Raw genomic sequence first — 15,540 nt, forward strand, 5'->3', positions numbered from 1 at the left:
TGGCTCAACTGCATTTATTTATTATGAAACATTGCTAGTAGGAGTATAAAATGGCAGAACCACGTTGGAAAGCAGTTCGGCAGTTTCTCATAGAATTAAACACATACTTCCCATAAGACTCAGTAATGCCAGACCTAGATACTTATCTGAGAGAAATGGAAACATATCCACACAAAAACTTGTACACAAATATTCTAGGGAGTTTATTCATAGCAGCCCCAATTTGAAACTACCTAAACGTTCATCAATAGGAGAATGGTTTAAAAAATTCTGCCATGTTCACGTAATGGAATATTAGCTAGCAATAAAAAGGAAAAAACTGATACAGAAAACAACATAGATCAAGGTCAAAACCACTATTTGGAGCAAGAGGAGCCAGATGCAAAAGAGCACATAGCGTATGAGTCATTCATAAGAAACTCTTAACAAGCTAACTCTAACTTATAGTGACGGAAAGCAGCTCAGTGGTGACATGGGGCTAAAGGGACTATTAACTGTTAAGGGGCAGAAGGATAATTTGGAGGATGATGAAAATATTCTATGTATATCTTGATTGTGGTGGCATTTGTAGGGGTGTATACATTTGCTAAAGATCCATGCTTTTGCAGGATGTGCCACGTTTATCTTTGCGGTTCATGCCCGACTGATATTTCACTGCCTTCCTCTATTTCCAAAGCATAGGCCTGGCACTTACCTGTCTTTTCTTAAGTGATAAAAGCAAGACGATCCAAAACCTAGGACCCCTGCCACTTTACTTCCAGCCTTGTTCCTGGAATTCTCCGGATTATCTTTTAAATGGCTTTCTTGCTTTCTCAACTAATAGCGAAACAGACCTTCAACTGGTTGCCCTTGGGACGAAGGTTGAAATGCTTCCCATTTCAATTTAGAACCAGCATCCACAGGGTACTTGTGTCTATCTGTATGTTGAAACCCAGTTTTCCTCAGATTAATCAGGACTGATCGTATTCAATTTCCTAAAATTGTCATTCTGTAGCCGTCATGTTTTGCAGGAGTCCTTGGACCCAGGGTAAGCTGCTCCAGCGTTTCTTGCAGCTAGGTTGGTGGGTGAGACCAGCCACAATGGAAGCTGCTCTGGCACTCGTGTCCCTTGGCCTGGGAAGGTAAGCTGCTCAGTGCATCGCGTGCGATCTTTTCCTTGCTTGCTGTTGTCTTCAGCACGGAGGACTGCTGACAGCTAAGCGGACTGCCGACAGCCAAGCGGACTGCCTCATTAGAATTCACTGGGTGAGCTGATTCTCCATTTAACTGATGAGGGAATTCTTGCACTAGAAGGTGGGGGAGAGGTTCTTTCTGTCAGAAAGCTTCTTTCTTCCTGCTTTGCTATGTGTGTGTGTGCGGGGGGGCTGACAGACAATGTGAAATGGCCTGTACGGGAGACACAAGAAAACCCCAGACCTCGCCACCAGGAAACAGTGACAGTAATTTTCAAGGTCCGCTTATTGCAGCATGTCACACGCATATCACATTCCTTTTGAAAAAAATGGCCCCTCTACTTTATCCTCATCAGAATACAAAGTTTATGCCCAATTGATATTCCTTTACTCCTGAAAGTTCCTTACACACAGAAGTTTTGTCCCTTCACCAGAGGGAATGGAGACAGGTTGTCCCTCTACGTTATGCTAATGCATTAGCATTATGCCTGTGATTGTGCCATAGAAAACTCCTTTCCCCCATACATTTGCCCCGCAATGCTGCAAAGCAAAAACTGGGCTTCTGCTCTAGCTTCAACCATTAAATGTCATAACTACATAAGGGCTTCAAGGCCATCAAGCCAAACTCCTTTGTTTGATGGAGGCAGAAGCCAAGAGGTGAAATGAAACCCCCTGTCCCCCAACCAGTTGCAGAACAGAAGACTCCCTGACATCCCTTCTAATCCAAGATCCTAAAGACCACATTCCTAATAGGAAAGCTGACTCTCTCCAAAGTCGCACCATGATGATTTCAGGTTTTAGACTCTAAAGCAATTGATCCCTTTTGTTTTTTGCAAGGTTTGAGTCCAATCAGTTCACGAATGATGGCGTGGCAAAGTGCGTGCATGGACGTGTGCAGAATCACCCCAATGGAGGTTGAACTCTTGTCTTGGCAACTCTGAAGAGCTTTGCTCTATGCACGCAGCTGTTGCATCTCATTCCCTGAGATGACAGGAGGCATCAAATGGAGGTTTTCTTTAGAAGAGGATGCTGACTAGCCCCTGACAATCCAAGTCAAGCAAAGAGAAAGGAAAGGTTTGTTGGCGAGGCTGGTTGTACGAGAAGAGTGCAGGAGATTTCCTCTCTAAAAAGACTTTCTTCTCCTTCCAGTTTCACTTTCATCTTTTCCCCTTTATTTTCTAGCGAAAAGAGAAACACATGTTGCTTGTAAAAATTTCAGGCAATAAAGACACGTGTTCTGCCAGCCATGTATTACTATGTAGCAAACCACCCACAAGACTTAGTGGCTTAAGAAAACAACAGGTATCTTCTTTTGAATCTGCAATTTAGATATAGCTTGGCAGAGACAACCAGACTCTCCTCCTTGAGATACCTGGGACCTCAGCTGGAAATGTCCAGAAGACATAGGGGATGACTGGGCACTACTCTCTCCTTTCTGCATGTGGTCTCAAGGCACGTGTCTCAGTGCCATGTGGTCACTTCATATGTCCTCTCCAGCATGGTGACCTCTGGGGAGTTTGACTCCTTACATGACAACTGGAGTCCTCCACAGCAGGCATCCTAAGAGACCTGGGCAGAAACTGCAAGGCCATTCATGACTTAGCCGTGGAAATCCCAGAACATAGCTTTTACTACAAGCCATTGGTCCAGCAAGTCACGAAGTTGAGCCAAGAAACAAGTGGGGCATTAGACTCCCCTCTGGATGGGAGGAGTAGCAAAGAATTTTTGACCATCTTCAATCTACCTAGCACAAGGTCATGCTCACTGATGATTAATCTCATGCCCTAGGGATGACTTCTGTCAGCACTCTGGTGTTTATTTGCTTGTGTGCTTTCTCTGAAAGTGTAGATAGTATGACTCCACACGAAAGGATCTCTGCATTGGGATATGGGCTGGATTTTGTTTCTGTTTTGTTGGGATGTTGTAAGGGGTTGGGGGCATGGGCTACAAATTCTGCAATTCTGCTGTGGGCTTTTCATTCCCCAATCCTAAAATTCTGTTTCAACAGTGCAGTTCCCTCAGGAGTTTTATCTATGACTGACACTCAAAAATCCATGACAAATGTTCTCAGTGGTTTTCATGGTGCTTGGAGTAACTCAGAGAGCTATAATCACATACATCATCTTATTTCTACCTTCCAGCTGCTCCCTAAAGTCGGTATAGTAGAATTGCATTGTGCCTACTTAGGCAAATTTAATTGACAATACTCTTATCCCCATTTTTCAGATGAGTTCAGAAGTTAGGTAACTCACCGAGGTCACTTAGCTAGCAACTAAAAAGCCCAGCTTCAAATCCTAGTCAGCCCGATAGCCCAACCCATGCCTTGAACCCCTTCTGTTCACCTTAATTTTCTAGATGAAAAAAACTAAAGGTCAGAAAGCCATCTGACATATTTCATTTCTCAGAATGGTTGCAACCGGCACAGAAACATTTATCCGATTCCCATATTCTGGAGTGTTAACCTTTCACAAAGAGTGTTTTGTGTTGCCTATAGCAACAAAGTTTATTGCTGCTTCCAGTTGCGGGAACTACTTCCACAGGCTTAACATCTTGAGTAATCTAAGAGCAGTGGGAACATTATTGAGTGGAGAGGGCTGGATTTTCTAGCAAACTGAAAGATAAACTGAGAACAACTGGATTCTAAATTTGGAACATGAATTCAAGCCATCATGATAGGGTGATTTTTTATCTTTCTCATTAGAGTATGAAGAAGCTACAGGTGTATCCTGGGCTGATTCTGGAACAGAGCCTCTTTATCTTGTCATTTGTTTCTGTATTTGGCTTTGACTTGACTCAACAGTCATGTGCAACCAGTCCAATCCAAACAGAGGCTGGACTGGTCACGTCTTTATTGAAAAGTTGAGTCGTTGATACCAGGCAGTTTTCTGGCCCTCTGTTAGCAACTGCAGAACATTCAGAGCACAGATCTTCTGCTTTGTCCAGCACAGACTACTCCAACTGGGTTTGTATTGCCCTCATTCTTTCTGTCCCCATGTGCTCTTGCTTAAATTCATGCAGGGCTAGAGTATAGCTCTCAGTGCAGCCACGGTCTCCAAAGTAATAAACCTTTCTGGGCCTTTCTACAAAATGCTTTCATAAATGTCTGCTGCCTCTGGATGTCTATAAATGACCATGACTCACGAATGCTGCCATTGCCAAGGTGGAATGAGTTTTGATAGATACCTTGGGCTTTAAGAGAGACAAGAAAAACTTTAATCCAGAATGTTTCCTGGAAGACTTTTCCCAATCATTCATTCATCCTTTTACCTATGGCTTGTTATTTTTTTTTACTGCCTTCATTCAACAAGCATTTTTGGAAGGCTTTTATGCAAGGACAGGCAAGGTCAAATAGAAAATAGTTCCTGGATCTACTCTCAGGTAGCTTACAGTGCAGTGGTGAAGCTTCCACACTCTTGCTCTTAGGTGTTTTTGTTCTGTTCTTTTCCCCCTTTCTCTCCTAGCCTCTTTCTGCTGCCCATTTTTAGAGAGAGTGCTTCACTTAGGTTTTGCTGTTAAATTCTTAAATTGACTTTAAATTTCAATCATTGTTCTTACCAGTTTTTCTCATTCTTCTTCTAAGCTTGTGATGATTATTTCATTATCATGTCTATTCCTTCATCTCTTCAATCATTTTCAGGGTCTTGATTTTATGTGCACCTTTGGTTTTTTTCTGTTTTATTATTTCCAATTATCAGGCTGCATTCTTTTCCTTTGTTTCGTTTCATAACTATACCTTATGATATTTAATTTCCTTGCATAGTTAGTCATTTTTTATTATGAGTTTCTGTTTAACTTTTGTTTCCCTCTATGAGAATTTCTACAGTCTTCAGATTTCACATTGATTTTGTTAATACCCTAGGGTTTCCCAGGGTATTTCTCAACTTGGGTTTTCTATACCTGCAGATAGTACTAATGTGAACTTCACTCTCCAAGAAGTAGAAGCCGAGATTTTTGATTTTTCACAGGCTTGTTTTTAATTTACTTGCTTAAGGTCCCCAAACACACCAAGTATTCTTATTGAGTCACTGAGCCAGTAGACAAAGCAATTCTGCACCCTTCTAATGGACTGGAAATTTCTGAGGCTTCAAGCTCTATGCAGGTAGCTCAATTTGAACTCTCATTTTGCATAGGCCTATGCCTACATGTGTATGTGGTTATTAATGTTCCTGTCTCAGTCCCTAGAACCTATATCTGATCTGATGCTCTTGTGGGACACCCTGATACCTGTATGTATTTATTAATCTGGACTTCGTTTTCTTTTTCTCATCTGGAATTTGGGTGTTTCTCTTTCTTTCAAGCCAAATTTTGTTTGTTTGTTTCTTAATTTGGGGATGAATAGTGCTATTTTTTATCCAGACTTTTCACGTATTATAGCAGTAAAGCTTTCTTTTATTTAGTTCTTAGTACTTTTAAAAATAGTATTTTAAAAATACTGAGTACCTAAAATATTTCAGGCACTGTGCCTACTTATATATTGTCATCACTCTGAGCTTTTGTACTTTTTCCAACATGTTTCCTTAGAAACAATAAATTAAGCCAAGCGTGGTGGCTCATGCCTATAATCCTCGGGAGGCCGAGGCAGGTGGATTGCTTCCATTGACAAGACCAGCCTAAGAAAGAGCATATCCCATCTCTAAAAATAGCCAGGTATTGTGGCTGTAGTCCCAGCTACAGGTGCCTGTAGTCTCAGCTACTTGGGAGGCTGAGGCAAGAGAATTGCTTGACTCTAAGTGTTTGAGGTTCCTGTGAGCTGTGGTGCCATGGCACTCTACAGAGGGTAACAAAGTGAGACTCTTAAAAAACAACAACAACAACAAATTAAAGGGTAGGATGGTCAGTAATGCTGGAGATGGGTACAACGACAGCAGCAAGTAGAGCTGATAGCTGATCACAGGAAAGAGGTGAGAAAAAGATATTTAAAAAAACACAGATACTCAAAAAACATTAATGTTCTAGGCCCAAATAGTGTGAACAAGCCTACTGACACACTGATATCACATGATAGCATCATCTTATTACATCATAGTATAATGGCTGATGTTCACAATGATGTCCCTGCTGAGGAATCTTCCACTAATGGAAATTGTAGCTGCTGTTGTCATCATGTGTTAAAAGCATTTTGGTATTATATGTCAGCCACCTGAGGACTGTGAGAGCTCATACAGCTAGGGGAGTGGGGATGGGAATTGTATATGGCAGTGGTGGAGGAACTTGAGTGAGTCACCAGGGAGAACATGGGTGAGAGATGATCTGTTGATGATCATTCATTGGTCTTAGGTTGGTTAGTAATATCTTTCCTCAAAATGAATTAAAAACTAGATGTTTCCCATTACCTGGAAACTGCAATTGAGTGGGAGGCTTAATGGGGTGATGTTTGTAAAATGGGAAGAGATGGAATTGCAGATGGGTAGAAATTCTGTTGTGAAAAAGAGCATGGATTCTAAGGAACATGATAAAGCTGCTTCTAAAGTCCCAGAATGCCAGCAAGCCTGAGATGGGAGCTCAAAATAATAGGCAAGAAGCCCAGTGTCACCTGATGCCACAAACAACCTTGGCAATTTTCAAGTGAAATTTCTTCAGGCAACTGGAATAAGACAGAGAAAGGGGTCAAGAGAGAAGGGAAGACTTCTAGAAGCCAGAGGATAATTGACCTTGGGGGAGAAAAGATGATATCTGCTAAGACATTGGCAACCAGCTAGGACAGTGCCTCATATGCTGGGCAAGGACCAGAGCAGGACACTCCAATTCCAGGGTACACTGTAGGAGACATAGGTGGTGCTATTCTGAGACTAAGAGGAATCTAGGAAGGCTGCTGACCTCCTTACTAAGACAGAAGTAAAAAAAATCCCTGAGACTTGACTTGTTGATGTGGCTGTGTTGGGTCTACATGAACTTTTAAAGTGGGTAATTATTGCTTCCAGTAACTTCCTTTTTTGCATCTCCTCCTCTTTGGGTGCTTTCTTCCTATCCTTAGCTTAGTTCCCTCAGTTTCTTTTTGGCCAAATTAAACTCTACCCCAGGCCCACTACCTGTTTAAACCCCCCTAGTATAGCCTTAGTGGGAATTTGTATGGAGATACCTCCAAGAACCAAAAGTAGACCTACCATTTGATCCAGAAAACCCACTGCTAGGTATTTACACAGAGGAGGAAAAAAGACATTTTATAGAAAAGACACTCACACGTGAATGTTTATAGCAGTAAAATTCACAATTGCAAAGATGTGGAAATAAACCAAATGCCCATCAGTACGTGAGTGGATTAATAAAATGTGGCATACCATGGAATGCTATTCAGCCATAAAAAAGTGAGCTAGTATCTTTTGTAATAACATTGATGGAATTGAAGACCATTCTTAAGTATTGTAAGAGTGGAAAAACAAATACCACATGTACTCAATACTAAGTTAAAACTAGACATATGTGTACTTATGTAAGATTCAGTGAAAGTCAGGTAGGTAGAAGAGAGAAGGGTGAGTTGCATAAATTCACATCTAACTGGTACAATGCGCACTTTCTGGGTGAAGGGGCATACTTGTAACTTTGACTTAAAATATACAAAAGCAAATTATGTAACATAAATGTGTGTACCCCTGTAATATTCTGAAATTTGAAAAAAGATACATATTTGGCAGGATGCCATTAAATTTTTTAAATAAGAGATTGTGATAAGATTTCTTAAAGATTGTATATTATTAGCCTGGCTGTTACTGGCATATATGAAAGCTACTTATTTTTGGAAATTTATTTTATATACTGAGACATTATTGTATTGCTTGACCATTTCTAGGAATCTTGTGGTTGAGGCCCTGGAGTTTCTAAGTATGAGATCATATATCAGCAAAGAGAATTTGACCTCTTCTTTCCCCATTTGAATACTCTTTATCTTCTTCTCTTGCCTGATTGCATTGGCTAGGACTTCCAGCACTATGTTAAATAGTAGTGGTGATAATGGACATCCTTGTCTGGTTCTAGTTCAAAGTGAAAATGCTTTCAATTTTACTCCATTCAGTATGATATTGGTTGTAAGTTTGTCATAGATGGATTCTATCAGTTTAAGAAATGTTTCATCTATGTCTGTTTTCTTAAATGCTCTTGTCAGAAAGGGATACTGAATTTTCTCAAGTGCTTTTTCTGCATTTATTGAGAAGATCATGTGGTCTTTGTTTTTGCTTCTATTTATGTGGTGAATTATATTTATGGATTTGTGTATGTTGAACCAACCTTGCATCTCTGGTATAAAGCCCATCTGATCACAATGTATGATTTTTTTTTTTATGTGTAGCTGTATTCTGTTTGCTAGGATTTTACTGAGTAGTTTTGCATCAATATTCATTAATGATATTGGTCTATAGTTATATCCTCTCCTAGTTTTGGTATCAGGGTTATTCCTTCATAGAAGGAATTAGGGAGTGTTTCTTCCTTTTCATTGTTTTGCAATAGGTTTTTCCATATAGGTATGAGTTCCTCTTTGAAGGTTTGGTAGAATTCCAGGGTAAAACCATCTGGTCCTGGACTTTTTGGTTGCAAGTTTCTTTTATCATTGTAATTTTGGTGCTTGATATTGGTCTGTTTAAGAGTTGTAATTCTTTATGGTTGAGTTTAGGGAGATGGTGTGATACCAGGCATTGGTCAATTTTCTCCACACTTTCAAATTTCTTGGCATGGAGTTTTTTGTAGTTATCAGTGATGATTTTCTGTGCCTCTGTGGTATCTGTTGTTATTTCCTCATTTTTGTTTCTAATTGAGGTTATTAGAGATCTTGCTTTTCTGTTTCTAATTAATCTGGTCAGGAGTTTATTGATTTTATTAATCCTTCCAAAGAACCAACTTTTTGTTTTGCTAACCTCTCAAATGGTTCTTTTGCTCTTGATTTCATTTAATTCTGATGTAATTTGGGTTATTTCTTTTCTTCTTCTAGGTTTCAGATTAGTGCCCTTCCTTTCAGTTTCTTGAAATGGTTCATTAGGTTGTTGACTTGCACTCTTTCTGTTTTGTGGATGTGAGCATTTAATGCAATAAATTTCCTTGTAGGACTGCCTTTGCAGTATCCCACAGGTTTTGGTAACTTGTAGCTTTTCATTTTTTGATAAATCTAATGATTTCCTTATTTATCTCCTCCTTGACTCAGCTGTTGTTCAGCATAAGGTTGTTTAGTTTTCATGACTTTGTGTGAGGATGAAAGGTTTTTTTTTTTTTTTTTGAGACAGAGCCTCAAGCTATCCCCCTGGGTAGAGTGCCGTGGCTTCACAGCTCACAGCAATCTCCAACTCCTGGGCTCAAGTGAGTCTCCTGCCTCCGCCTCCCAAGTAGCTGGGACCACAGGTGCCTGCCACAACGCCCAGCTATATTTTGGATGCAGCTGTCATTGTTGTTTGGCAGGTCTGGGCTGGATTCAAACCCACCACCTTAGGTGTATGTGGCTGGTGCCTTAGCCACTTGAGCCACAGGCGCCGAGCCAGGATGAACGTTTTGCTGGAGTTGAGTTCTACTTTTACTCTGTTCTGATATGAAAGATACAAGATATAATTTCTATTCTTTTAAATTTGCTGAGATTTGATTTGTGTCCTAAGATACAATTAATTTTGGAGAAGAATCCATGAATTAATAAGAAAAACTCATACTCAGTATTATTGGGGTGAAATGTTCTATATATGTCAGCTAAGCCCCTTTGTTCTAAAGTTGTGTTTAAGTCCATTGCTTCTTTGTTTGGTTTCTGCTTGGAGGATCTGTCCAGTTCTGTCAGAGGGGTATTGAAGTCCCCAGTTATTATGATGTTACAGGATATCATATTGTTCAGATCAATTAGAGTTCATTTTATATATCTGGGAACATTTAAATTGAGTGCAAAGATATGTAGGATTGAAATGTCTCCTTATTGTATTGTTCTCCTGACCAGTATATAGTGCCCATCTTTGTCTTTCTTTTGTTAGTCTCAAGCCCAGTTAATTTGCAAATAAGAGGTGATTTTCACTGTTCTCTTATTTCCATTTGCCTGAAATATTGTTTTCCAACCCTTTGCCCTGAGTCAAGAGAGACAGTATTTTCCATTTTATTTTCAGAATTATGGTCATCCATTTTTTCACACAGAAGATGGTTACTTTCAAGTAAATAGCATAGCTTGAGTTTTAGAATTTAGTGTTTATGCAAGTTGACTCTATAGTTTGGGTTTAAAACTTCATTTGTATAATTACTAGCTGTATGGTCTTAAATAATTACTATATAACCCTCTGTACATTATGTTTATAAATGTGAAATAATTTTTATAATGATTAAGTGGAATTAATACATGCAAAATACCATGTCTCCCATGTAGGGAGTATGCAACAAAAGTTACTTATTATCACTCTTCTAATTTTATTGAATCTAGGATGTCATTGATTGTAAGACACACCATTATTGTATAAACCACTAAAAAATAATGCTGCCAATTTAACTATGACAACATGTTCTATTTCTTGGAAAGCAAAATAAAACAAAATCCCCAGTGGATGCCAAATCCAGTGGAAATATCACAATGCTCATTTTCACACTGTGCTGAAATTGGCAGTGGGACTGCAATGGGTTGAGGAGAGATAGAAGTAAGGGTACAGAGATGACAAAGGTACTTTATGTATTTTTGAAAGGACAGAAGAGGTTCCTTCCATTAGCAATTGGAGAACTGGGCCTCATGGACATTATGGACTTGAGTTTAGCTTGGATTTAGGTGGACCTCCTTCCTTCCCAAAAATCTGTCCTGGTAGAGGAAATGAGAAGCATAGCAGGGAATAACTTTTCCTCCTGGTGAAGACAGCACTCAGAGATCAAAAGATGTGTATTTCCTCCCTGTACCCTCCAGGCCCCAGATGGCATTAAATATTGATTATTCCCATTTATGTAAATGATTTCTATTTTTGTCTCTTACCTTATGAGACAATAAAATTGATATACATATACTGTTGGATGCAAGTTAGATTAAGTGTAGATTCTTTTGGATTTCAACTTGAAACTGCCACTTAACAAAGTCGACTACTTCAGGGTTCATCACGTGATAGTGGGAAATAGGATGTATAATTTGACAAGTCTGTTCCACTTAAACCTGTCAACTCATATATTTCCATTAGTCCAAAATTATTCATGGTAGCAAAACAAAACAAAACTAGAAAAACCCAAAATATTCACCACTGGGTAAATAGATCAACAAACTGTGATATTTAATATGATGGAATACTATTAAGCAATAAGAAGGAATGAGATACTGATATATATAACAGCATGGATAAATTGTAAAAGTGTTGGGTTGAGTGATAGCAACTTTGCACAAGAATGAATACAGTATGATTTTATTTAATGACTCTCTAGAATTCATAGAACTAATCTATGGTAGAAAAATCAGAACAGTGGTTGTCTCTGAGGGTTAGTGGTAGAGATTTACTGGGAAGCAACACGAGGAAACTTTCTGGGTAATGGCCATATTCTTTATCTCGATGGGGGTTTGGCTACCTAGTTTGGTGCCTTTGTCAGAATTCATCAAATAGCATATTTAAGATGCATGTGTGTGTGTTTCATCATTTATAAATTTAATCTCAAGAGGAAAAAAATGCCATAAACAAGTATTGAACTTTAGTTAATGATATGCATGCAGATGTGTGTGTGGGAAAGTGAACTGATGCTTGCAACTCACTTCAAAACGCATCCCAAAATAAGATAGGCAGCAGGATGGATAAAGGGATGGAAATGTAATAAAGCAACTGTTGCAAAATATTAATTATAGAATCTGGTTTGAGGGTATATGGGTGTTTACTGTAAAATTTCTTCAACTTTTCTGTATATTCGAACATTTTTCATATTAAAGGGAGAAAAATCAACCAATTCCAAATGAGCCTCACTAGGGAACAGTTAGTGTCTGGATTCTGAACCCACTCCTAGCTGAGCTGCTGCCACCATTGCTAGGCTCAGTGTTTGTATATGTCTTCTGCCCCCTTCTTGCTTCCTGTCATCTTTACAGTCCTGGTTATTCTTCTGAATCACCTAGGCAACCTCTTTAAGGCAATTTTTTATCATCAGGCTTGCCTGAGGGGATCATCTGTCCTACCTACCCTTCTTCCAGTGGATCTGTAGATAACTTACAAATGTACAATTGTTAAACGGAAATTATTGGGAATATTTCCTTGGAAACTACCTATTATTACACTTGATTGTACAAAGACAGAGTTGCAGAGAATTAGAGCTGATAAATTTGCAAACACTACTCACACTTTCCTCCTTTCCTGTCCCCTCCCCTGAACTCTATTGAATTTGTAATGACACCATCTCTCATCTCCCCAAATTGTATTGTAAAACCAGAAAACATACATTCTCTGGAATTGACATTCCCATTCACAACCTCATTTGGCCAGAAGCTCAGCTGCAGTTTGCCTGGAGGTTCACATCCCTGTGGTGGGCTGGGCTGACACCACATGACCTTCCAACCATTGCAATCTCTTGCACATGTACATTACACAGAACGCCAAGTGTGGGTCAAAAGAGGCTGCCGGGAAAACACTGGGGAAAAAAAGCTTCCTTCCTTTCCATGCTCGTTAGTTTGAAAACAGAAGGCTGCATTTGATATTTTTCCGTTGCTGTCTTAAACCTTCTGTGCGAGGAGATGAGCCATAAATAAATGAACATACATGTAAACCTTCATTTTGAGGCAGGGAATTGTAAGTCAGCTCCTGCCATAGCATGTAAAGTTGATTCTACCAAACAATTTAGTTGAGATGGAGGACTCCAATTTATTTGATTTTATCTGGGCCAAAGTCACTTGAAGACGAGTGCTGCTGGCCTACATCTCTGTCTCTAAAGTAATCAGAAAGCATTTGCGCTGACAGTTAAGATGTGGCCGGGAGTGCCTCTCTTTCTGAGGGTCTAAGTTAGCCTTGAAAAGAAAGTCAGGCTTCAGCAAGGAGGGCCCAACACATTTGTATTGCTTACAACCTGAGAGTAGACATGAAATTCTGTGTAGCTGGGCTACTTTACATTCATTCATTCAACAAATACTTATCAAGCGCCTTCTTTGTGCCAGGCATGATTCAGGGGCTATCAGGTCTTCTGCGTGGTATCTTACATGGGTCTGTCATCGTTGTGTAGTTCAGCTCCTTCAGCCAGGCTTTAGCACTTTTAGTTGGATTTTGTTTTATTCATTCCAGGAGGTGTTTTTTTTTAAAACAAAACAAAACAAAAAAACACCTCTATTGTCCCAGTGAGTGAGTTACCAGGCCTCTCATGATTGGTGAAAGGTAGATGTATGTGACTTTGACCAGAATATAGAAATAACCTGACTGACAGGCCTAAGGAAGGCGGCAAGAACAGTAGCTATGAGATTGACCTCCTGCTACTTGGTAGCTGCCAACTCCACATTGAAAAGCCAGAGAAGACATGGTGGTGCCAATCCAAGGGACACCAGGCTTTGGGAAGAGATGAACTTTGTTTGCTATAACCTTGGATTTTGAATACTTACTGCTGGCCAGTCAGCTGGCATCCCCACACACATACATTGCTGACCTACTGGGGTGGTGGGCAGTGTCCTTTGTGCCTGCCTGCCTGGATGAAATGCCTCAAATTGATTATAGACTGCAGTTGGCAGAGGCAGCGAGACTGTGGCCCCATGGTCAAGCCTGGGATCTGAGAATGGCCAGACTCCCCAGGTGAGAAATCCTTATTCCTCCTAATTGTTTCACCATCTCCTTTCTTTGCTTACCTACTCCAGATTTTTTCACAAAGCCAGTCAACATTGCTGCAAGCAGACAGCCATTATTTGGCAGAAAACTAAAACTATAGCAATACTTGAAATCCTTAGCCACTTCAAGCCACTTTCATGTACTTAAAAAAAGTTTTATAAAAAGCTCATGTTAATTCTAAGGCTGCACAAGCATCTGTGTACATTGGTGTAAGTTCTAGTTGTGTGCATGTGTGCTTGCATGAGGGATTGATACAGGGTTCCCCCACTCAAGGCTGGACAAGGCTTGGGCAAGTTGATGAAGGGTACACTCTGACCATTTGCCCTGAGCTGGAGGGGCTGCATTCATTCATTTGTCCCTAATACTCATTAATGTTGAGAACATGTTTTCATTTACAAATCCTGGAAAGTGTAATTCTCAAGACCTAATACCCCTAAATAAAGAACCCATATAGAGACTCCCCACTTGGTCTTTCCCCCTGCCAGAAGCTCTGGTGCTTTTTACTTCTTCTGTATTGCTTTCTAATAAAATCCTATCTTACCACTGATCTGTGGTTGTGGGTTCATTCCTTGAATCCCTGAGACCAAGAACCTACTGAGGATAGAAATCTCAGTAACAAATTGACTTCTCTCAATGTTGTTTTTTTTTTAGGAACTGCGAAAGGTTTAGTGTTTAATAATTACTAGCACAACTGGCCAAGGTCTGAGATATGAAGATACCATGTTGAAGCAACTAGGGGGTAAATCACTCTAAAAACTAACCATATAGTATGTGATAAGAACACACATTTAATAATATAAAACCTATCTACACATAGTAGTTAGTTGCAAAAAGCCATTCAATCTTCTGTTGACTTGGAAAAAAGGGTCGTCCAGATTTCAGTGTAAGTTAGCAACCTTCAACTCTTTTGTGTGGCCAGTATCTTGCTTTCACCTTCCAGGTCTTCCACTCCAGCCTGTGTCATGAGGTCTGTAATGTTTTTCTCCAGATCATCAATGTGACTACTCATATTATCAATTCTTCCAATGATCCGGTCAGACATGGTCTGAAATTTATCTTATATCTGCTTCAGGAGTGTCTGCACCATTGAGGTGACATTCTGCACTGCCTTGGGGTCAGTCTCAGCCATCTCCCTGGTTCCAGCTTGGTGACGATGTCTGGGACCATCCCCTACACTTCCGTTATGACTTCTCAATGTTCTAAGTGTGAAAAATCAGGGTAGTTTAGCATAAAGTAATGGTAACCATGAAACATTAGAAGCACTAATGGTGGAATGATGTTTGTATCAATTAGCTCTTGGTGTGGAACAAATCATCCCCAAATTTGGAGGCTTAAAACACCAATTGTTCATTTGCTTAAGATTCTGTGCCTTCTGCTCTGAGCTGGCTCAGCTAAGACTTGACAGCCTAGGATACCCAACTCTGGAGCCTCAGTGGAGATGGCTGGCATCGTTGGGATCCTTAGAGCCTTTTTTCCCACAGAGTCTCGCATTCTCCATTAGGCCTTCCTGGGCTTTGTCACATGGTAGTGGAAATATTTTCAGCAGCAAAAACTGGCAAGCTCCAAATGAGCATGGATTTTTCAAGCCTCTTTTTACATCATATTTGCAATGTTTCTTTAGCCAAAACAAGTCAAGTGACCAAGCTTGGAATTTGATGGGTAGAGAAAAAGAG

At 39.9% G+C, this 15,540-nt stretch overlaps 1 pseudogene; it reads right to left on the reverse strand.

The window, feature by feature from the left end:
* Positions 1-14,765: 14,765 nt before the first annotated feature.
* Positions 14,766-14,996, reverse strand: LOC100955385 (annotated as a pseudogene).
* Between the last annotated feature and the right edge of the window lie 544 nt (positions 14,997-15,540).

Source organism: Otolemur garnettii, unplaced genomic scaffold, assembly GCF_000181295.1.
Source record: "Otolemur garnettii isolate 467f Iridium unplaced genomic scaffold, OtoGar3 scaffold00158, whole genome shotgun sequence".
Classification (NCBI taxonomy): domain Eukaryota; kingdom Metazoa; phylum Chordata; class Mammalia; order Primates; family Galagidae; genus Otolemur; species Otolemur garnettii.